We start from the raw sequence: 25,532 nt of genomic DNA on the forward strand, positions 1-25,532 counted from the left end.
TTGGGAGCCGCATTTACAGAACAGCAGGACTAGTGGAAAGAGAAATCCACCACTCTGGGGCTGTTCCCGATCCCCAAGGAAACAGCAGTTTGGAATGGGAATGGGCAGGCGATCATCTCACCTAACAACCAGGACGCATTTAAAGCCCACCACTACAGAGAGAAAGGGACAGGCAATGTGTGTAGATGTCTTCTACATCTACACACACGCTTCTCCAATGTGTTGCTGCAAGCCTCTTAAACCTAGGTGGAAGCTGGCCCAACACCATGATGCATCCCTGTACTCCAAACACATCAATACATCAAGCTCTCTGCAGGGGACATGGAAATAAACGTCAAAGGAAATTTGTTAAGACATTTAAAAGTTCAAGTAAAAAAAAATAAATATTTTTAAAAGTTAAGAACCTCAACTCACTAATAGATTCACCTCAAATTACGCCAAAAATTTCTCTTTTTGCTGCAGATGACATGTCCAAAAAAGTACACGGGTCATTTCATGAGAATGTTGCAAGGCCTGGGAAAAATACACAAATATCAACCTAAGAATGGAAGTCTTGAAACAACAAATGTAGAGAAACAGTCCTCTCCAGGACAGAAAAAGCCTGGTTTCCAACTACTCTTTCATTGCTTTTGAAATCAGCTAACATCACATTAGGCATGCTGTCTAACAAAGCCACACTCCACAGCACCTGTTTTCTTCAGGCAGCCCAGCTGAACACAGAATTCTGAATAATAAATTCTGATACAGCATGTCAATTCCATTATTTCAGGGGACATTTTTAAGCACAAGTGAACCACACTGGAGGGAAACAGCAAAAAAATAGAAGAGGGGAAGGAGATTCCCAGCAACTACTTTGAACACTTAGTAGTAATTGCCTTTGTATCAAAAAAAGTAGTTTAATTGGTTCGATTATCACTTGCCAGCCCAACAATTCAATGCCCTTCCTCCTCTCCATCTTCACAATATATTTAAAACACTGACACCCTGGACCATCCATCTCCAGGAAAAAATAAGAACAGCTGAACCATTGGGGAAGGCTCCACATGGTCACCCAGGGCAGGGGGAGATGAAGGGCAGGCTCGGGGCAGGGGGGGGGGGGCGGCAGTGGGGAGGAGAAGGAGAGAGTGAGCCCACGAGACCGCTCCAGCTCATCACCCCAGTTCCCAGAAAACACCCAGCAGAAAGGGATAAATCCTAAGTGTGCACACAACTCCCAGCACCAGAGATGCTGGCCAGGGAGAAAGGTGGACATACAGCAGCCGAAAAGGGGCTGGAGGAACAGGTGGCATGAGGAAGAGAGGTGACACCAGCAGAGAAGAGCGTAATGGAGGAACGCAAGAACCCCTGACCGCCTATGCAAGCGGAGAAATGTGTCACTCTAGGGCAGAAGTTTTTGGGTTTTTTTTGTTGCTGCTTCTTAAAAGCTGTAAAATCTCAAGTCATCATATTCCCTCCAACGAGAAGCCCCTGAGGTGCTCATCTGTAGGGAAAAGGGCATCAGAGAACATGGAGAAGTTCCAGCCTTTTACAACACATCCTGCTCCAGGAAAGAACATTTTGGTGTCCTGTTGTCGTGGGACTAACAAAAGGGGATGCTAATACAGGGATTAAATGTGGGACTTAAACAAGGGATGCTCACTACACACACGTTGAGTTTGCGGGAATTATTTTGCCCTTGCTTCTTTCAGTTCTGTTACTCTTTGATGTAATTAGTAGAAACAGGTAAACAACCAGGTCAGTATGATTTTTATATATTTACTTACAGCCTCAAAACCTAATTTATATGCAGTGTATATTACACACAAACATTTGTTCCAAATAAGCAAAGACCCTTTTATTTCCCCCGAAGTACAACAGAAAGAGATCCTTCTTCGCAACAGTATTATTTATACTTCACTGGCCAAAATCACAAGAAAAGTGAAAAAATCCAAACAAAAGGCCAAATCTACGCCGAACAAATTTCTGGGGTTTGTGTTGGGGTTTTTTCGGTTGTGCTTTTTTTGTTGATTTTTTTAGAAAATAAAACTTCAAAATTGAGTTAATTCATCTAGCTATATATATAAATAACAACACTCAGCAATCTGCAGAATAAGCTGCATCTGATCAGAAAGGAAGGGAAGTTTCCTGGAACAAAGTTTATCCCAGTGTCCTTTTTTCTCCAAGTCTTCCTTGTATCTTTATTTTTTTACTTTACTTGATTACTTTAGATTATCTTAGGATGCACGTCATCTGATGATTCAGATAGCAACGTATTGCCACTTGGTGCCCTTTCTTCATCCTTCCTTTTTGTGCCCTTTGTTGACAGGCAACCCAAGAAAACGCAAGTCAGGAGGAAGGTATTCTATTGTCAGGGCTTTTTCTTTATGATTGCAGGGTCTTCTTGGAAGCGGCAGGCAAAAAGGACTTTAACGTACAAGAGGTCCTTTTTGAGTGAATCTGCTTAGGCAGTACTGCTTTAATTTTCAGTATATCGCTAAAAGTAAAATTTGACTTGTGTTTGGCATCTTGGCACTTCTTACATTCAGTGCAGTAATATTAATGAACCCACAGAATGAGATTTTGAGATATGGAAGTACGTATGTATTGTATAGGAAAGCAAAAGTTTTATATGTAAACTGAAACACAGAAAGGAAATTTTAAAAAAACTCATTTACTAATTTTAGATTCGTTCCTCTAGACTACACCAGATTAATAAAAAGCAGACTAATAAGAGTGAGATTTGCACCTACAGAAACAACCAAACCCTAATACTTTTAGTAGTTCTGATTACAGCTGATGGAAAGAAATTATTTTGGCAAATGTAAATTGTTAATTAAGAGGAAGTTAACATAGAAATAGAAATGGATCCCAGCTGCAGCTGAACCAGTCTTCTGAAGAGCTGACACAGAGCTTTGTTTTGTCATATCACCTTGTCCCTCGCTTCACTCAACCTCCCATTCACTAAAGGCAGTAAAAGCACCAAGCAGTACTTATGAAGGTTAAACTGAAGCTCCTGGAAGACAGACAATAGCTTTAAAAGACGAGATAAAATTGTTTGGAAATGCAAAATTACAACTTTTGTTTACCATCAAGACAACCCTGTCAAAAAGAAACAGAACATTATTAAATTACAACTTTTTTTTTTTTTTTTTTAAACCAAACTTGATTTATTTTTCCTGGAAGCAGAAAGAGTCATCAGAAAGGATTTACCTTGGAACAACACAGCTCATGGGCGAGCTGTATGTACCGCACCTGAAGAACCGTGGCTCTCCCTGGCCTCAGCCCTGCCATGCTCACCACCTCGGCTCTGCAGCCTTGCAGGATTTCTCCCGGACCACCATACCTACGTGTGCTGGTTTTGGCTGGCACAGAGTTGACCATCTTCATAGGGTCTAGCATGGGGCTATGTTTTGGATCTGTGCTGAAAACAGTGTTGGTAACACAGGGATGTTTTAGCTGCTGCTGAGCAGCGCTTGCACAGAGTCAGGGTGTCACCTGCCTCCCACCCACCCACCAGCGAGCAGGCTGGGGGGCGCAAGGAGCTGGGGGGGACACAGCCGGGACAGCCGGCCCCAACTGACCCAAGGGGTATTCCAGACCATATGGCGTCATGCCCAGCATATAGAGCCGGGGGAAGAAGCAGGAAAGGGGGGAAGGACGTTGGGAGAGATGGCCTCTGTCTTCCCAAATAACGCTGATGCGTGATGGAGCGCCGCATCCCTGAAGATGGCTGGACCTTTGCCACTGCCCATCAGCAGGCAGGTGAATTCCTTTGTTTGCCTTGCTTGTGTGTGGGGCTTTCTCTTCACCTATTAAACCATCTTTATCTCAGCCCATGAGCTCTCACTTTTACTTTTTCGATTCTCTCCCCCTCCCAGATGGGGGCAGTGAGAACAGCTGCGTGGGGCTTGGCTGCCAGCTGGGGTTAAACCATGATACTACATAAGACTCAGGTGATAACATATGAACCAATCCGTGCATTATGTTTTTTTATTATTAAGAAAAAACATCCAGCGGGTAAAAGAACAAAACTGTGAAATTTAAACACTGGAAACCTAGAAGTTGAAAAAGTCCCTTATTTTTAGCACCGCATTGTTTAGGGAAGAGGGGGAGGACTGACTCACTGCTTCTGAATGCTTGGGGACTGGCAACCCATCCTGAGGAATTCACTTAACGTGCTTTACTAGAGAACCATGCTGCTGTGGGAAGAAGGGTGGGCTGTCTTTTTCTCTGAACCACACCATACATCAGGGACCAAATCCCAAAGCTTGGAAAGCAGAAAAGGCCAAAATGGCGTTACCCATCAAATAACACAAACGCATACCTGCATGCCCGCTATTTTGCATATCTGGGCTACAGGAAAATAGGAAAGAGAAGCTAAACCAAAATAAGCTAGCGTAATGATAAAAACTAAAAACAAGTCCCATGATTTAGGGCCAAAGTCATGATTTAAGGAGGCAGACAGGACTAGCAATCTTTTTCTTTTTTTTTTTTTTTTTTTTTTTAAGCAAAAACTTGTTATATTGGCAAAGCAGCATATAGCCAAAGACTTGCTCACCAAAGTTGCAATGGGCTGCTACTTAGTTTATTTTCAGAAGTACTGAGATAAAAAGGTAGGTAAGCCTAGCTCAACCTGTAAAGCACAAACCATTCTCGATTGCTTCCATCTGGCTCCTTGCACACGCTCTCCTTCAGTAACTGAAGCAGCCCGCTCTGCTTATCCCCTCTAGCCCCTGTGTTTCCACTGCCATTTACTTGTCTTTCTGGGTACCCTCCTCTCACTGCCTGTGCTCCCTTTTCCTATAAAATTCTGCGATAACGTTTATACAAAACCTTTGCAGGATAGTTACCTAAGCCAGCAGTGCTTCAGTTTTATTTACTACAAAACAACAAAACTGCAACAATCAAACTCACAGTATCTCACAGTATCGCACTTAAAAAGTCACATTTTTTACGGGATGGAAATGGCAGGACTCCGATAAAAAAAGTGGGCTTTTCTCCCTACTCTCATATGCAAACAATCTCTTTGGAAAAACCTCCAAAGCAGTTAAATGTGGGCCACGACAAAAATCAGAATAACACTCACAAAGAAACGTAGTGGAGAAGATGAGCAGTGAGGCACGAAGCGCTACAGTGAGCTTCCTGGTGAAAAGAAAAGGCTTTCTTTTCCACATGGGCCTGCGGTTTGTATTTTAGCAGCAGCAGCACAATGAAGTGTGTTTAACAGCAGAACGGAATTATTCCCTGCTATAAATCAGTCCTCAACTTCTGAAATAACTGCAATCTGTACTAAATTAAGAAATTAATTCACAATGACTTGAGTTCATTTGAAATTGTTTTCTGAAACCTCTTCTTTCAAAATCCTTTAGCCACCCAGATTTCAAGCAACAACCCATGCTCTCTAGAGATTGTCCAGGGGGACCCTGTCTTTTTTAGGCATGTTGCACAGTCCGCTTAAGTAGGGGGGGGAGGGGAAAGGCCGAAATTTTAGAAAGCAAAAGGTATGTAACTCCCTAGAAATCCACAAGCACAGACCTGGGAGAACAATAAGTGGGTTATCGGTGAATTTGGCAGGCAAATCAGGCACCCATATGGCCTAAACTGAACCTGCAACTACTTGTGGACACACAAAAAAAGAAGTCTTGTTTCAGCGAGGCTGAGAAATATCCAAGTTATTTGTACTGGATGAGTGTACAGGGCCCACTAGTTCAATATGCACATCAAACATTTTCCTCTGAAGCATCTCTAGCACTGCCAGCAAATCCCAAATATCCTGGCAAGCAGAACATCCACCTTCATTTACCTTTTTGCTTTAGGTAATTTAGCGATTGCCTATTGGCTTTGCAATATTTCATAAGGTAATCTCTAAGTACTTAAGACAATGATAACTGCTCTGAAATAAAACCTCGTTTGCCTTTTTTTTTTAAGCTTCTTTACAATTTAAGTAGTAGCAATTTTCTGTTAAACTATTAAAATCACAAAAACAATAGAGTTTACTTTTTTTTTAGTTCTTCCCCCCAAAAAATTAAGAGAGTCACTTGCCTAATACAAACACACACTTTTGGCTCCATGAGGAGCCTTGGCATTCTTGACATTTTAGCTTGAATTACCAGGTCCTGGACTTCTGGGGTTATGAGAAAATACTGCATTTCTTGTCTTTATAAAGAATGCTTCTGGCCCATGAGTATGCGAAATAAAAACACAAATCCCAAAGGCACACAAAGCAGCTCCTGCTTTTTTTTTTCTTCCCCCCTTTCTAAACCTCAAAGCTTTTTAGCTGAACCTACTTTCTTTGAGTAATTTGCTTACCCTGTAGTAGCCAAACCCTCCAAGAGAAACCCCAAACCAACAAAACACTAAAAACCAAAACCACACCAAAACCTTTTAAACTGCCTGCATAATCCAGGTTTGTTCTTCAAAAACTGACACTAAGGTCACAAATAATTTCTGAGATGGTCACTTTTGCCTACCCTAATTAAAAAGCATTAAGAAAGGCAGTCAAACCTGCAAGTACCCTGGCCTACTTTATACATGTAAAGAAATGGCTGCTTTTTGAAGGATGCTGCTCAACCCTCACAACTCAGAATTGCTTCAAGAGCAGCTATGAGACTCCACGCCTCTCAAAGATCACACTGTTTATCCAAGCTCCTACCCAGTCTCTAAACTGAAAATGAAACGTTTTCAAGAGATGTGCTGCTCACAGCCTTTTTCAGACCCTCTGAAAACATGAACCCTAGGCACAAGGAGAAGCACCTAGAGAAAAGGCTTCCACTGTCAGCACGGTGCCTCCTCTATGCTAAAGGCAAAGAGCTGCAAACCTTGCACTGAGATACCATGAAATTTAAATGACTGTTCACTACCCACAGTTTTCAAAGCATTTTACTGAAAGCAGTCAAATTTCACAGCATGGCGCTGTGAAAGAAGTAGGATAAAAGACTCTTTAAGAAAGGCAAAGGATAAACCACATACCCACCCTGCCTTGTACCTAAGGAGAGCATGCTTGTTTTTACTTACTAGATAGTATTTCATTCTGTTCTTGCAACGGCAAAACCATGGCAAGAGATTCTAGCAGCAAGGGCTGTTTTTCAGCATAGTCCTCTACTAACATAATTAGGAATCTAACAAAGGAAGAAACAGATATTCAAGAAGAAACAAATAACAATTCTATTACACCTGCCCCAACTAAATTCCCTTAAAAATAACAGTGAGCTTGCTTTCTGTTCCTAATATACTCCGCGTAAGACTGGGGGAAACATCAGCTCTGCTCCACGTTTTAAAACTACATTCTAAAGGGAATGTGAAATTTTAAATGTGAACGGTTGCTACCAACAAGGATATTTTTATTTATTATTAGAAAGAAGCAGAGCATCTATGGGACAATTAGCAGCACAGAAGAAAGATCCAAGTGAAAACAGACCTCGCCTTTTTAACGTATCAATCGTAAATCTGTTTTTACTGGTTAAAATAAAACTTGATCAAGTGCACAAAACTCCATTCAAAAGATCTCCCTAGACTGAAGAGCAAAGGGCCAATTTCTGTCAATTCAGCAGCAACCCCTCCTTCAAGCGTTTCACTTCGAAGTGCCGGAGCAAGGCAGCATTTCTCCATCTCGGGGGCTCCGGCTCCTGCCTGGAGAGCAGGGGGGGCAGGAAGCACAGCGGGGCTCAGAGCTCACAGCAATAGGAAGTTACAGTCTTGTCAAATATCATTGCACCCAACCATTTCCTTTTTCTAATTACAGCCCCAGCCAAAAACGTCCATCTTTACAGAAACCATTTGAAGTTAGAACAGCTCATCAAAATGCATGAAAGAGCTCTGTGGTTGCTGATAAGCTTGACCTGCTTAATAATTAAGAGTGATAATCTTCCTACAGCAATTAAGAGTGATAATCTTCCTACAGGAGCTGCCTTTTGCTGTTTCTGCATTAATCCAAGCGCCTTTATAATGACAGTACAGGCCTGTAGGACAGCTAAGAGACAGATTTGCATGGTAGATCTCAAAGCCCATAGGAAACCTTTACACTGAACATGTTAAGTACTAAAAATCCCCTTCCCTTTTTCCCCTGAAACAGAAAAAAGAATAGCAACTGAAAAGGAAACTAAGATAATAGAAAAAACCCTCAGATTTAGGACTTAAAAAAAAAAACAAACCCAACTTAAATTTCTGCTTTTCACGTGTTCCCTTTGGTTTGGACAATGCACCTGATCCCACCCTGCCCTGAAAAAAGCAATGGAAAGGTCAGTAAGGTCAGATCTCCTAAAGCTGCCAAGTCCAAGTTTGACACAACAGTGGAAAACATCAGCCTGGACTCCACATTTCTTCTCTTTTGTGAATTTCGGCCCAAATCTTAAAAAACAAAGTATCATCTTTGTACATCAACCTTTAAGCATAGTAATTTACCTGTGAACATCCACTATCATTCCTTCTTGCAAACATATGAAGAGAAGACAATAAAAATATGTGATTTTCCATATTGAACCCAAGTTACCTACACAGTACTTTACCAAAAAGCTTCAAATGCTACTATGGTGGAAAAGCAAACACTACAATACACAGCTTAGTAAGGCAGTAAATTACATCACAAACTGGTAAAATACTGGGGAAGTCCCTCTTGAAAACCTAAAATACATGCACCTCTTTCAAAATCTTTTTACCAAACATTTGCTTGAGCAAGACCAGCTTTCTCAGTTCTGTTTGAGTTTTATAAGGCAAAAAATTTTACTGCTATTGACTGCCAGACTTATTAAAAACTCTCTTCTCTAACAGATGAAACTTCTGAAGCATGTGCAAACTCATACACTAGCTTTCTAAGAATACTTAATTTTTCCTGTCTTTGAATAGGATTTTCATAAGCCATATTATATGACTGCAAAATATGATGCAAAGAAGAAATATATAAAGAGAAGGCGCAAGGCTACACTTTGCTCCAAGGTACTTTGAGCGTGGTGCACCAGGGTAAAGCTGCGGTATACACAGTCGCCCCGTGTCCAGCAGAGCAATGAAGCTGCTCTCCCACACCCCCCAGGCCACCACCAAATTTTAAGGAGGAAAAGTTGAAGATAAGTCACTAACCAAATAGCAACACCAAAAAAGCAGCTTTGGGCCCAGATCAAAGCCTCCATCTCACAGGAGCATCAGTCTCTTGCTCTTGTTTTCCAACCCTCCCAGTTGGGTTGTATTATACCCTCTTCAGTTCCCCTTCCAAATGTTTCAGTCACTTGACAAAGCTTTTTGTTCTGGTGTGGCAAGATATTGGATCTATGCCATTTTACATATGTGGCTGTATTGTTACTTATTAGATGGGACGTATTTTCTCCAGAGGAGTACAAAACCTTTTTTTAGGAAAAAACTTTTAAAATTACAATAGCAATATAAAAAACTGCAGACTTTTATTGCTCATTCACTTTTTACTAACTGATGGCACTGTGCATTTTCATCTTCATCTATATGCTTCAACAGCATATATATCTACTCTTAAACTAAAAAGTTTTTGTTTTCCAGCTCCCCACACAGAACTCTGCTTATATTTCCAAGTGCACCCCCTCCTGCAGGCAGAAATGAAAGGGGGAATCCTTCACAGCATCGGATCATTTCCACTTTCTCACCTGTAGCCAGCAAACCCCTACGGTGGCAGGATGCCCCGCAGACAAGCCTCCCAAATTCCCCCAGCTGCACCTTTTGAAAAAAGCAGCTTGCTGTGCCCGCCTGTCTTCTGTCACTCGGCGCTCTGGGCCATGGTATGCAAAATGGAAAGACAGTTCCAGGATTTAGAGCTATTAAAAGGAAGCACGCTCACGGTGTATTTGTGACCCACTCCTAAGCACTACTGTACATTTATGTTAGATTACGTTGTCAAAGGAAAACGTAAGATATGAAAAAATACATACCAGAAAATTCAAACTGGCAAAAATTCGGGCATTACCAGGATTAGTAGTTACAACGCGTATTGCAGGAATTACCAGGTCCTTACAAAACATCTGGGATCTGTTGAAGTCAATGCACAGCATATGTTCGGAGCCAATTTCTTCTGACATACAAAATGCTGCAACCTTCTGCTATTAAATAAAGCAGAACCATATGAAACAAACCCTGTTTCACAGGTTTATTAACAAAATGTCTACCACCAAAAAAATCCCAGGTATGTTACAGCTGCCACGTTAGCCTCTGGAGTTCTGACTTCCAGCAAGGGGCACCTTGAGCCAATGAGTTAACATTTGTTTCCTTCAGCAGGATAGCTGGCGGGGGAAGGAAGAGGGGGAAAACGAACTGGGAAAAATAGCAGGAAGTCCGCTTTTGGTTGTTTTGTATCAGTTAAAAAACAGCACTCGCAATCAAGTACTGGATTGGGGCTCTACCTCCCCTGGATTCTTGCATTCCCTCCCTTATTCCAAAGCTACGTGGCTAATCAGAGCCCACCAACTGCAAATTTTCACCTGTGACACTAAGGGCAAAGAATCAGTAACGCTATTTTTGAGTCTCTTAACAGACCTCAGACCAGAGGTCTGCTCCTGCTGCAGGACGGGATGCACTTTGCTCCTGCACGCTCCGCACATTAACCATCTGACACAGCGTTTCTCAAGCTGCCCGCGAGAGGACAAGCTCCCTTTGGACAAGCCAAAGATCTCTCTGCAGCCCAAAGGCATATCATCGCTCCTTCCTCTGCCAGACAAGCAAATAAACGTCACAGTGGGAACCCCCCGGGACCCTGCCCCAAGTCCGGCTGAAGCCAGTAGGGTTCTCGTGGGCCGCGGGGCAGGACAGGTGAGCAGCACCTTGCCCCTCCTTACAGCCGCATCTGTAAGCACGGACACACGCGTGACTTCAGCGCAGAGAAGCAAGCCTGGCGAGGGCATTCAGTCTCTGAACAGGCCTCTGTGTCACTCCACGGCACTATTTTACACAAAAAAAAGGAGCAATGAAGCTTTGTAAGGCAGACCTCTCATCGTTTCAAAATGTTAGACGTGGCTTTGGCAGGAGCCTGGCAAAAAGAGAGGGAATAAGGAAGCACCAACCCACGGCAAGCAGTAGCTAACATATGCGTTTGCAGCTACCACAAGGTCACGTTTTCCACGCCTCACCTTCCCACAGCTTGCAAAATTTCAGTGGATGGAGGGAAACTAAAAGAGACGACAAGTGTTCAACCCAAGTGTCGTTGCCCCCAACCCAATACTCACACCCAGAACAACCTAGCCTCCAAGCCAGACCTCGCGACAAAGCCACAACAGACGTGGGGTGACTTGCAGTTCTCCAAGTCCCCAATGAGCTTCCTCAGTTCAGGAACAGAAGCAAAAGGTGCCCATCCTAAAATTTAGGAACGTACACGCTCTTTATGGCTGGGCACTGCCCTCCCCTCCCTGCACATCAAACATTTCAGTAATTATTCCAAGAAAAAAACCATCCACCAAAACACAGTCCACTGCTTCAAAGACCAGAAAGCATTAATAATTGGTTTTGTTTACAAGGAGAGAAAAAAAAAAATCCACGCAAAACTGAAGCATGGGGACTGGGGCAGGGGGGTGTGTTTGTTTTAAAGCGACTACCCACATCTGCGGGATCAGCCACATTATCCCAGCAACACTGGGAACGCTCACAAAGGCCAGAAATGCCCCCTTTTCAAAAGGGCAGTTTAAATGCTGCAGAAACTGGGTCAGCAACAGGCCACAGAAATACCTAAGCAGGCAGCAGGCACCTCGTGGATTGCAGGCAGCAGGCTTGCGGCAAAGGACTCGAATAAAAGACAGAACACACCAAGACAGAAATCAGACAATAGCTATTGAAGAAAGGCAGTTAATAGCAACAAAGCACGTAAAGCACGGGTCAAGGAGTCGGTCAAGTACAGGCTCTTCAACTCCCTACCCTCCTCCAGTTGCCAGGAATCAAGATTTAGACACAAACCAGCAACGCACATGGTGCACACACTAGCAGGCAAGCACAAAAAATAAGCAGACACATGAAATCCACAAAATGGTAAGGAACTGCAAAACCTATTCTGCAGTACTACATGGCCACTCACTTCCCAAGGGCAGTGCAGTGCTCCTTGTTGTTCTGCTCTCATTTAAAAAAAGCAAAGGGTATTACACGATTTATGCTCACACACGGTTAGTACATTCTTCATCTCTGTGTTCAGGTTTTTACTGTTTGCGCACCTACTGATGTGTTTATTGCAGAGACGTTGATTTTAAAATATCAACCCACAATTTCAGTCGACAGGACAATGCAACCCGGCACAAAAAAAATAAATGTGAGAGGCAACCTACAGTGTCACTAGTGAGGTCTGACTTGCTGACTGTTTTCTACCCTATGTAATGGGTGACATTAACAGAGCGTGCACAGCAGGGCTGTTACACACTTCTGCCAGCCAGAGCAGGGAGACTTGATTCCATTTTGCACAGACTCTTAAAATCATTTTACATGAAGGGAGGTGGTGGCTACACAAGGTGCAAGAAGTTATGAATCAGTCACTCCCTCCTCTCTCTCATTTCGCTTCCCTTTTGCTATTGTGCATCTTTCCTTTCATGGTCAGATTGCAATCTGCTGTTGTCCCTTAGCAGTTCTGCCTACCACTTGAAATAAGCAAGCTTTCATTTTACCTTTCCTACCAGTATCTTTGTTCATCTCACATTTTTATCAGGGGCACCTTTTTTTTTTCCCCCCTTTCTTCACAATCTTTAGTCATTTTTTCCTCTTGTTACCATACTCGCCACGGGGCAATTATACCCCGTCCTTCCCCCACTGCCAAACTGTAGCCCAGACAGGTTCAGCATCACATCCGAGTGGTTTCCGGCACCACATTGGGCCAGATGTCTCACCAGCATCACATGCAACTCACCGGCTGCCCAGCCTCCCTCTCCCCAGCCAGGCAGCCACGCGTGGACGGCAGCATCCTGTTTCGGTAGGGTTTTGCCTTAACCAACATGCTGCTCTGAGCTTCAGGAAGAGGAGCAGGCTGAAGAGGAGCGCCCTGTGCACCAAAGCAGATGGGAGCCATAAGCAGCAGCTTCTCGAGAAAGGGCTGATGGTTACAGGGGTGCCCTTTGCTTCTGCAGCAAAGTCCTGCAGTATCCAAGGTGCAAACTGCTAGCCACAGCCTCGGTCCCCGAACACCACAGACTGAAGTTGGGCATCTCAAGCCTCTGGACTTGCATGAAAACCTGAGCAGAGACAGCAGGTCAGACTCACTGTGCAAGTCAGAAACGTTCGGGGGTGGTGGTGGTGAAAAAGCTACTGCAACTTCACTTGCTGCCTGGCCCTCTGCAGCAAGGGGAAGCTGCATGCAACAGGGGAAGCAGCCGAGGCAAGAAAGCTCAGGGAGATGTGAGCACTCCCTCACCCCGGGCTCCAAGATTAGGAAATCCATCATTCCCCCTTCCCTCTGAAGGACCAGGGAAAAACAGGCTGCTCCCAAGGGCAATTCAAAGCAGCTAAATTGAATTCCTTGACCATCCTCTGGTGACACCTTTCTTTCTCACTGCAGAAGGTGCTGGAGGTGGCCAGCCTTCCAGCACCTAAAAGCTCTGCCCTGAAATTACTCCTCCACCACCGCCCAGATGCCCAGGGAGGGAGGTTCCCCAGAGACATACTGGTGGTGAGGATGGATCCTGCCTGTCACCAAGGGCCCACTCCAGGGGCAGGTGACCCTTGCCTGGCTGCTGTCCTTACAGCTTTCTGTTGCTTTGAAACACATTTTTTATCACGACTGGTGTAATCTGACCACCACCATACCCTGTACGTTAATCTGGTTTCAAGCAACAGATGGGCAACGCACAGATGCCACGATGGCACTGTAAGTATGTGGGATGCCACACAACGCTGTAATTACAAGGCAAGAATACCGCAAAATAATCTCACAGCCTCAGTAACACTACTGGTCTTCCCACTCAGCTGTTACCTTGCTGCCACCTCCTCCTCCTCAGGTGCACGGCCCCTCGGGCTCTGGCTCCCCATCACGGAGTGGGACTGGGCTACTGCATCCACAGGGTCTGCAGCAGCCACTCCAGGGAGAGCTCTGCTGCGCCAAGGGTACGATAAGCCCAGAGGGGATGAAAAGGGGAAAACCCAGCACTTCGTGCAACCTTGCAGTGTAGTCTGCTGTGAGATGAACACCACTGGGCACCCAGACTGACAGGGGGCGCTAAATGAGGGGGAAGAGAGCCACCCCTCCTCCTCCTCCCATGTCCCACAGCAAAACCCCACAGCCTCTCTGCCCAGAGATTTAATATCAAGACACTGGTGTAACCCTGGCACTGGGCAGTATTCATTAATTTGAATTAATGAATTAATGACAGTAGCATCGCTACTCTGAAACGCCTGGGACCTGGGGCTAGTGCATTGCACTGGAGCTGACCTGTTACAGCATTACTGCAGCCAGGAGCTGGTGCCTGATGCCCAAACTGCACCAAAACCATGAATGTCCAGTCCTGTGGGTGATGACAGTCATTTGCCAATCAATTTGGTAGAGTCCTATGGTAAAAACACAAACCTTTAGTATTTCAATTTCGGACACTTCTAATAATCCTTGTTAGACTGTTGCTACTTTTCAAGTAGAGAGCAAATAACTTCACACAAATTTCTTCATTGACTCCTGCAAAGGCAACCAAGTTTTTCAGGATGACATCTAGCATCTACAACTCTGCAATTTCATGCAACGTACATCTTCATACTCTAAGCAGTGCCTCAGTAGCACCAGTCACAGAAGTGTATTTACTTTAAACTTTAAAATTACAGCTTTTATTTTCTACCAAATGTAACCAATTTTTCCTTCGTGAATCACTGCAATTTATTCTCAAAGAAAATAAAACTACTGTATTGGAGCTTTGAGCAACCTGGTCTAGCGAAAGGTGTCCCTGCCCACAGCGGGGCGGTTGGAACTAGAGCATCTTTAAGGTCCCTTCCAACCCAAACCTTCCTGTGATTGTCAGGTAATTCAGTAAAATTCAACCCAGTTTGCTCGTTACCCTACAGCTCTTCCAGGACTCAGCTCTGTTGCACAGACAGCTGCTAACACTACAATGGATGTGAAGATGTGTTTCAGAGTGACACGTACCCAATAGCCCCCACCTGTTTATAAAGCACCCGGCCCGAAACAGATGAGTAATTAACAGCTTTTACATATTCCCACCAAGAAAAGCCTCCGAGAACATGGTGCACTTTGCTCTGGCGCTCCGACACAGAGCGGTGAGGAGGTCTGAGCACCTTAAAAAACAACATGTGTGCGTTTTTAATTGCTTGTGGAAACCGTACCTCCCATCTGGGCATACTACAGCGACGGAGTTAAAAGGCAGCACAATATACAGGAACCTCGAGACCTTGGAAACCATACAAAGGATCCTCCTCACAAATAATACAAAACCAAGCATGCATCTGTTTTTTCTCTCTCCAGTGCTAAACACATCACACAGACTGCTGGCGCAGAGTCAAGGAAGTCTCCAAAGTCCCTCTTTGTGCCAAGTATATTCCCAATGGCAGTGCAACACATTGCTCCAAGAAACGCGGATCAGTGTCCTAAATGCCAGGAGATGGCATTAAAGCACATACACGTGTATTCATAGGGCCCAATTTCAGTTTGATACATGACTGCTGAATTTCTGTTCTCATTGATAAGAAACAAAATACCTACAGCTGAAGGACAGCAAAGAGTTGCCTGATCCCACAAAACCCACATGCTGCCCATGATGCCAGGTGGCTTTTTTTTTGGGGGGGGGGGTGGGGGGGGGGGGGTGGGCACAGGGGCTTAATTTTGATAACCAGGAGTTGCAAAAATAATTGAAGCAACTTCAAGACCTCAACATTTTAAGTTTGTTGGTGTATTAAGTATTAATATTTGGATCCACTGCTTGCCAAACACAGGCAGCTCCAAAAGAAGTGTGCAGGAGTTGATGGCAGCACTAGCATGACTCTAAGCTAGTCTATCAAGCTTCTGGAAATCTTAAGAGTCTATATAACAATCAAGTTTTGGACCCTCTCTGAGGACCTGCAAAAGCTTTTCAAGTATATGCCCACCACACGGGTGGCCAGGAAAAGCCTCCAGTAAACCAGGAGGGGAAACAGGGCTGTAAGAACATGGCAGCATTTGGGGGCACAGAGAACAGAACAGTAAAACAAGAGAGATTATGAACTTACCACTAGATCAGGTATAAACATTTGCACATGATTAAAAAAAGCTGGAAAATCCCCAATCCACACAGGAGATAAATATATACGTGCTACCAACAAGGCAGATAGTAGCAGGAGCCAAGAGAAGCACATTACTAACTGGTCATTTGTATCTTTCCCTACTTTGTAAGGCTGAGACTGCCTATTTAATTCAAGTCAACTTTTTTTTGAGGCAGAGTTGCAGAGATACGTAACAACGCTATTCTGCTTCAGTCCCTTAAAGAGAATAACCAGGTTCCAGAGAAACACATTACAGATCTGCAGTTTAAAAAACTGGAAAGCAATACATAATGATTTATATAAACAAAAAACAGTGAGAATGTATGTCAGAGCAATTTTGACTTAAGGTCACTTTTTCTTCGTCATATGTATCATTCAGGTTTCTGAAAGTCTTCCCAGGCATTTAAGTGTGTCAAATTATCACCCTATTGATATACAAGTGTATGCAAAGGCCAGACCAGTTTCCAGTCTTAGGAAAGGAACTGAGGTCTTCTGCAGCGTGCACTCAGCTACAGTACCACATCAGCATCCCATCGCCTGAAAGAACAGTTTCTAGCCTTCAGAAAGATAGTGAGTTTTCTGCGTTTCTCATGTTTCCTTAAGGAGCTTGCTGTTGCAAACAAACATTAACAAAACTTTTTTCTGGCTCAGAAAGCACTACTTCTAACTGAAACACAATACTAGCACGAACCAGAGTCAACAGAACCCACGCTTTCAATTGCACCGAAAATGACACACCATCTTAACCTTCTCTTTTTTCCTTCCAAGTTCTTACGGCCTCTTTCACTCATCTTCACAAAGTTCTGAAGTAGAAATAGGCTTTTATCAGTCAGTAACAAAAAGAATTATTTTGCACTTAGAGTTTCTTAATTTTGACATCTGTGTTCTGGTATCCAGGTGGGTGAGATGATAAACCCCTGACTACAGCTCACTGGGTCCAGCAACAGGATCTTGAAGCAGACAGGAGGCTATCAGAAGACAAAAACTTCACTAAGAACAAGAACAGAGGGCTACTTCTCACCCTCCTCTTGAAAAACATTTTCCCTTCTATATTTTCCTCACAATTCTGAGGGAAAAAAAACAACCAACTTCTTCACAGTGACTGTTTTTGATTGAGAAATTCCTGTGTTTAAAATTTATATAAAGTCCACTTGTTCTGCAGAAAGCAAGGTCTGTTTTGTACACACATGGAAAATATCCCGAGTTGTTCTTGTCTAATTGTATTTCCACTGCACTTTCTAAAAGTTACCAAGACACACACACAAAAAAACGCAGCTTTATTTGTACACCACTTTGGGGGCAGGACATGGAGAGGGAGATGAGGTGACTATTAACACAGCCAGCTTTGCTCTCCATCTTCCTTATCTAAGGTGGCAACCCAGACATAACATAGAATGGCGGACCCCTGAGAGGATAAGCAGACACCTAAATTATTCAGACTAACCACATGTTTCTCCTAGACAATTAGTTTATTTGATTAAAGCAAATTCTTCTACAAATATAAAGCAAGCATTTGCAGTGAGTACTGAGAACTCTGCAAAAGAGTTAATACATGCTGTTGTCACATACAAGTATAATATTTGATATACTTTTCCTCTCCCTGAAGCTGACAGGACCGTTTTGTCCTGATGAAGAGGGGAGGTGGTCACCCTGCAACAACCACAACGAAAAGGTGTATTCCCAAAGCAGCTACCAAAGAAAGTGGATGAAAAAAAATTGTGTTTAAGACAATGTAACCAAGATGGCTTTTAAAACTTAGGCTTGAATTTATAACCAAGACTGAACTGAAAGTGGTACAGATGAGCTATTGGCTTTGTTCTCCTGTCAGTGTTTTTACCTATGTTGCTATGGCAAATGCCAAAATTACTGAAAAGGCTCCTTCGCCTACTTGCCTACGAAGTCCTGCGCTCAGAGCCCCTGCCAGTGCAAGAGCACAGTTTTCCCAGAGCACATTTCCTACTCAAATAAAAACATGTGAGGCATGATAAGCTAGGTTTGTGTTACCTTTGAGCCTCCAGGAAGACGAGCCGCAGGTGACAGCACTGCCTGTAACACCGTATTACACTGCACTGAATAGAGTTCAAGTAAATTTATACTCGGCTTACAAAAACCAAGCCAGCCTGCTGGAGTTGGTAATTCAGAAGTGGACTGCTTGCAACTTCCTGAAATCAAGCAAGCTGTTGTTTTGGGTTTTTTTCTATTTTGTCACAACTTGCCAATCTGCAACAGCAGAAAAACTATGACGATAAACGCTTACAGGGTGTCAGTCTTCAGACTGCTGACACTGGTCTATTCCAGATGTATATCGTTTCACTGCATAATGGTGAAATTAAAATTACTGCAAATTAAGCCTTCTGAAGGGCAACTAAGAAGCAGCTACTAGGGAAGTAAAAATAATTTATTACTAATAAATGTATAGATAAAAACCTACATCTTTTACAGCCCACTGCCCACAAATCAGAAGGATTAACCCAAGATTAACACACATCTAAAATTCTTTATTAGTGTGTTAAAATCTAAAAGTAGAACCCTAAGAAGAGAGTTCCTATTCTGAACTACTTATATGATAGAAGAAGCACGTATGGGCAAAGGGGACACTAAATTTATAGTGATTAGGACAACGACAAACATGCCACAGCAGTTATTTGCTTTTGCTTTTCTTTCTTTTTTGTCCCCCCTCTTCTCTAAACATACAAAACGTGTCCCAACATCCCCTTTTTCAAAACAAGGCAGGTTAAATTTAACAAGAAAAGGGCCATGTTCCAGAGCAGACTTGCAGAGTGCTCACAGCGTGTGACTGCTTGGCACGAAGAGCTGACCCTCCCCATGTGTTTGCTGAATGACTACACTAACAGCCCGTGCCACCACCAGGTCTGCCTCTGCTCCTGCACAGCTTTGCAGCCAGTACTGAAACAAACACAGAATGAGAAATAAGACACCATATGCCCTTTTGTCCCACCTGCTCAGATCAGGATTGTCCCAAGGACCACGCACTCTGGGTGGACTCTGTCCCAAAACACAAGCTACAGGGGTTTACCAAGAGCCTGAAAAAAATTAAAACTGTGCATGAGTGACGTGCGTGTGTGTGCACTTGCCTTCAACTTTCCATACAGCGACAGGCTGTGTGATTCGCCACACCAACCACCCGAAACCCGGCCTCCAAGGCTATCCATCACACCAAAGCAAATGTGTTACCCCCCTCCTGCTCAACAGCCACTGATCTGATAAGGCGTTACTCCTAACACACGACAAGATGCTCTCCCTCCCAGCCCCATACTTTTGGCGACTAACCTGTTCATCTACCTCACCAACAGTGAGCAGAGCAGCAGATGTGGCTGGGCTCCTCCCCAGCTCCTCCTGCACCACGGTAGATAAGGGAGCAGAGTCAGCCTTGGCACCAGTACCACCAACCACCCACACCAGCCGCAGACCGAAAGGCAGGTAGAAGACGACCAGGCACTGGACTAAGGAAAGAGCAGGAAGATGCACGAGGCCTGGACCAGAGCCACCCCAAGACACAGGCAGGCCTCCCTGGGAGCAGCTTGGGAGGAGCGAACCATGATGCTGCCCTGCAGGTGAGCGGTGCTGCCACGCACGGGCTCCGGCACCCATACGGCACAGCACAGGCACAGACCCAGGGAGCCCTTTCCTGCACATTTTCAGCTGACACTGCCACAGATAGCAGCAGGGAAACTATCACAGAATGATTACAGGTAAATGCTGAGCTGGCAAAAAATAAAACAAAAGTGCTTTTAATCCCCAGGAGTCTTCTGATACAACTGCTAGGGCTGCACAAGGCAGGGGACAGCACCAGGGCAATGGAAAGGGCAAGGCAGCCTCTTCCTCTTGCAGTACAGAAACTGCAACCACCACAGGTATGGACCAGCCAGAAACCAGAACTGCAAACCAGAAACTTCTTTTGATGAGATGACATGGAAAGGCATGCAAGAGATCTGCAGAAGAGACAGAAAGGTCACAAAGTGGGAAAAGCGAAGAAATTATTAACCGAAGGTAGACAGATACAGGACACCAAAACATAAAGCACAGTTTATTTGTCCATTTAAAATGGCTCATTACATGTAAAAAAAGTTTACTTTAGTAGCACATGTTCACAAACACAGCTTCTTCACAGACACTAATCCCTGTGCAAACAAGCACCTCACAGCCCCAGCTGGGAAGAGAGTGTCACCGCCTGCTATTTTTACCAGTATAGAAGAAACGGGGGTAAAGACAGCTTGTAGGCTTATGAAGGCAATGTGAGCCGTATGAAAGCATAAGCATCAATTCTCAATTACCACACCAAGATTTTCTTAAATTTCTCCAAGTCAAATTGTCACCCATAGATGAGAAAATCCATTTTAGGTCAGCATACAAACGGACATACAGATCGGTCGCTGATCTGATCATGGGCATCTTTCAACCCAGGAGGGCTCACAACAGCCAGGACAGTATGTGCATACCAGCAGGGTTTTTTGCAGACAAGATTTTCATGATAAGTAGGATTGCAACAGCATATCAAATAGTAATTAAATCTGGTCATGCATCACCTTTAAAGTATTCCAGTTAAGATCAATTAGGACCAACAGCAAGGACAGAAGTCTGACAGCTCTTTGCAAAACGCAGCAGGACTGCCTCATTTGCCATTAATGAAAGCTATGGCTTTAGCTCCTCAGTCTGGTGTGAAACGCAGTGCAGCTGGCCCAGGCCACTGCTCTCACTTCAGAAACGTCTGAAAGCAACTTACAAACAAATAAGTAAATGCATAGCTGCCTCACTTGCTAGCACACAGCACTGCCATGGAACAGTCCCAGGAAAAAGAAAAAACAACAAAACAAAGCAGGTCTTTTTTTACTCCCTGGATAAGCAGACAAGCATCACAATTTTGCAAAAGGACCATTATTTTGGAAGCAGTAATGCACACAAGGGCACAGGTGTCCCTAACAGCACTTAATACAAAGGTCAGCAAGGCAAAGTTCACCAGTGAACGAATGACAACACATAAAACAAGAGATAAAACTTTAAAGCAGCAAGAGTTCAGCCTGCCACCCTGGCCGTGCCTGGCAGAAGTGTAAGGAAGGAGAGGAAGAGGAACAGATAGCTCCTTCCAGAGCAATCTGTTGCTTCATCTACAAGAGACTCCCCCAGCTTTGTTGTTCTTCTAGCAATTTTCTTCAGTAAGCTGATTTTTATTCGTATCTCATTACCCTTTGGGTTCCCTACAGGTGTTTCCTTGGGGATTTTCACCCAAGTGTAACAGGTAGGTGAGGGCATCTCATTTCTACTCCTTTACTGCTAAGGACTGTATACAGTAAGTTTCATTTCTTTAAGCATCCAGTAAAACTTACAATTTAGTAGTCCCTTGGTGAAATTGTAGAGTAGGGTATCAATTAGAAACAAAAGTCAACCAGTATCGAAGCATTTTTTTGGTGCAACGCAGTAAAAACACCCATTCTGTGCATACTGTAGAAAACCTGTTACTTTATGCAAGTGCATTAATCGTGACTAAAAAGCTTTTTCCCAAGAAATGCAGCACATTGATTTCTGCTTTTTTTGTAAAAAAAAAACCCAACTATTAAACATTTAATAAAAGCAACTAACTTTGGCTATTACAATTTAGGACCAAACATATATCCTAGGAAAAGTCTTCATGTCAATTTTCAAATACTTTTGGGGGCTAGGTTTAATGACATAGTGGTACTTGACACAAACTTAGGTTGAAAATATTGTTTTAGGATGGTTCCCTTCAGTTTAAGCACTCACTGGCACTCTGAAAACTACTCTTCAGCTTTTCATTTTGAAACACTTTCTCAATGGATACTCAGTTTGATTTTAATAAAGGTGTTTAAAAAGGAAACGCTGCATAAAACAATTTTAAAAAATATTTGCACATTTCTTCCGGCACAAAATCAATGTTCCTTTCTATAACATGCAGTTGATCCTAACCTATTTTTTTCTGGCTTAGCCACCACCCAAGCTAGTTACCTGGTACAGGGGCATCCCACCAGTCCCATGCCACTACTTTCCAATAACTTGACTGTCAGAAATTAAGGCACTAAGACCACAGCCCAGCCACAGCACCAGACTCATCTGTACCTCTTGACTGGAGACGAGATGAAGCCGTGGCCAGTAAGAAATGACCAGGCAGGACCTTTGCACACGAAGCAGGCTCATTCTTCCCAGCCAGCGTGGATGATTTCTGAAGCAAACATCATAACTACATCCCTTAAGTATCCGCTAAACCCCTGAGCAATTTTGCAGTCCATGCACTTTAACTGCTTTGTCGTCTCTCGGCCAAGTAGTAAGCTACTCCCTTGCTACCTTCACCTTTCAATTTCTCTTCCGTGTGGGAGCACTATTTCAGACAAAGCAAAGATGACAGATTAGGAGTAATCCCACTTGGCAATCAGGAGAGGTCAAAGTGCCAGGCACCAGCTGTTACTCCCAGGGCTGGACTATCACCATAGCAGGAGCCCACTGGGACCTGATACCATCTACTGCCCCAAGCAGCTCCAGTCCACAAGGTCAAACACTCTCCCAGTGATCAAAGGCAAAGGTTCAACAGATATGCTTGACTTTAGCTAACTGCATCACACATTTTCCTAGCAGTTGATACCTATCTACTCAAAGCAAAATATGCCCCAGCTGTCAGAGGTAAAGGCTGGAAAGTGTCCTCTTACTCACTAATTCTATACAAAACTCTAGTATTGTGTAACTTTCCTTTCTCATGGACTGCTAATCCACACCACATATTAAGCGCACATGCTCCACATTTTGAGTACAGCAGTTTATTCTGGTGCAAGTGCTCTTTAACGTGTCCGCGGGAAACTGGATCCTCAAAGGCCTTCCTCCAGAAGTCCTCAAAACCAAGGATTAAGAATGTCATACGTGTGAAACATTTTTGGAGTTTGTTATTTTTCCTTTTCGTAGTCCAATGTCTACTTCCTTGAAGTGAAAAGCTGAAAATTTTGATAATCATCATTTGTGCCCATCACCTAATAGTACTGTCCCTTGATCTGTGTGCAAGTTCTGTGTTTGACTCGTTCTGCTGCTTTAGCAGAAATGTAATAAAAAAGCAAGCACCTGCATTTTCAAAACTTGCTACTGCCAGCTGTGGCAAGTGAACAGTCACCAGCACAAAGGAAAAAAACCAAAAAAACCCCACAAACAACACCCACACCACCCTTCTGTCATCACCTGTCACTGATTTCCTTCTAACAAAACTTACTGAACCAAAGTTGCTCTGGAAGGCAGCTTTTTACTGCTGAATTTCAAATGTAAGAAACAGGTTTTTAAGGAAACTTGAAGGCTTTTTCAATAGGCTAGTCCAAATGCATGCAGCTTTAATTCTGTCCCAAGACTGAACTGTGGCCTGAAGCAGTCCATCCAGTAAGTCACATATCTACTGTCCAGCACTTCTCATCTCAGAGCCAGATCCAGAGACACACAAGACGGCGAGAGCAACGGCAGTACCACCCAAGCAATGAGAAAGGCAGGAATCGCAGGCTGGAAACTGAGGAGTTGCTAATCACCTTTTTCTCACTCGGGGCAGCTGCAAACCCACAGACCAAATATCAACCACTTCTCATTCACCTCCAAAATAGCTCTTTACAGAAATAGGTATTTTTTGACAATGTCTTTTTACCTCCACGCAAACTTCTGTATTTGTCAAAGGTAAACCTAAGGCAGAAAAAAGATGACATCAATCCCCCTTGCGCACCTGCCACACGAAAACAGCAGCAAACCAAGAAGCCCATCCCAAATGAAAGATCCTGTGATGCCCATGTACAGGAAGTCAATTAACAAGACTTAAAAAAAAAAACCAACAAAGTATCAATAAAAAAGTAGGTTGGCAAGCTCCCAAGAGAGCCCATCAACCCAGAATTAAAAACTGAATAAAACAATGTCTCGGGAAAAGGCTTTCTCCTTTATGCCCCGAGAAGCTGAACTCTACTATCTTCAGCTCTGGGGAAAACTCTGAATTCCCTCTCTCCATTAACATCCCTTCACACCCCTCCTTTAAGGTGCTTTGCTTCTAGGCGCTTCACATCAGATTTCAGTAGCTTTAGCTGATTTCCCTAGGGCATGCTGACAGACAGTAAGATGGAGATGCTGCAGGCTCTGCAGGTTTTGCTGCTACAGGGAAAGGAAATCCCCATGATTTCACCATATAGTAATATAAGCCAAGGGAATGGAAGTTAATCTGGAAAAAAAACTAACAGATTCTAGTCTTTCTAACCATACATTTGCTAAGTCTTCTTCATAAAGTCTACACTCTAACATTCCTTCAGTATACAGGGCACACACAGATCAGTGTTTATACGCCGCAGCAAAACAAAACAATTTAAAAGATGCTCATAAACCAGCATCTGTTTAGGCAAGTTTCCTGAAGCATTTCAGCATGACAACAGAAAGATGTTTCCATCCATGCAAGTGAACATCATAAACTTTAATTTCAGAAAATAAGTTAATTTTTGGAAATGAGTAATTACTAGAAAAATCTTTAAGCACCTGAATGAACAAAAAAATTTTAAAATAGTCAAACCACTTTTTCCTATTTCCTATCTGAGTTTCAAGAACTATTTATCTTTCAATATTTTTATTATTGCCATAGTAGTCAGTTACTCCATGCACCTCCAGAAAAAGACAGACAGGTAGAGATTTGTTTTCCCCCTCAACTACGACTGTGCCCAATAATGAGAATCTCAGAAAGCACCTTCAGCACAGTATTTGAGACTGCTGTCTTCTGACTACCTCAACGAAGAAAACCTGCTTGGGCACAAAGTGAAAACTTCACATTAAAACCATAGTAGTCCCCAGCTGAAGGTCAGAAAGTTCTGTACTTTGCAGGGAAAATGCCAGCTTTCAATAGTTTACCCCTCTTTGGGCAAGAGGAGGAGGAAAAAAAAAAAAAATCCCCTAATGCAGGTAGGACCTGGGGGACATGGGTGATCACGAATGATCAGCACCAGCTGTCAGAGGCAGCAGTAATTCTCCCATCCCATCTCTATACAATCTTTGTCATTCCCACAGAGATGAGGCACAGGAGCCCTAATGTGATTCTGGGTTTGGATGAGAAGGCTCCCGATGGGGCAGTAAGAGGGGCAAAGCCCTGCAAAGAGATGCTGCAGTGCAGGACAGGCGCATCCCCTCCCAGTCCCCCAGCTTACCCCTCCTGCCAGCTCCCAGCATGGTTTGTGTTCCATCAGATCTATTTGCTCTCAGACCCAAGCTAAAGGCAAAGACGAGATAAATGAGAAAAGCATTTCTGGCTACCTGCAGCCATCAGAGCACGGTGGTGCTACACATGTTTATTCTAAGTCTTGTGATCTCTCTGGCTGGCATGGCACTAAAAGCTGTACCCAGATTAACACACACCAAAGGAAGGAAGTGTTTCGCTGGTA

The 25,532-nt window shown here is 43.6% G+C and overlaps 1 protein-coding gene across 3 annotated transcripts in view; it reads right to left on the reverse strand.

Annotated features, from left to right (window-relative positions):
• Nucleotides 1-25,532, reverse strand: part of TMEM131L (transmembrane 131 like) — an 82,965-nt gene that overhangs the window by 48,817 nt on the left and 8,616 nt on the right. The gene's annotated exons all lie outside the window — the stretch shown is intronic.

The sequence above is a fragment of the Falco biarmicus genome, chromosome 1 (genome assembly GCF_023638135.1).
Source record: "Falco biarmicus isolate bFalBia1 chromosome 1, bFalBia1.pri, whole genome shotgun sequence".
Lineage (NCBI taxonomy): Eukaryota > Metazoa > Chordata > Aves > Falconiformes > Falconidae > Falco > Falco biarmicus.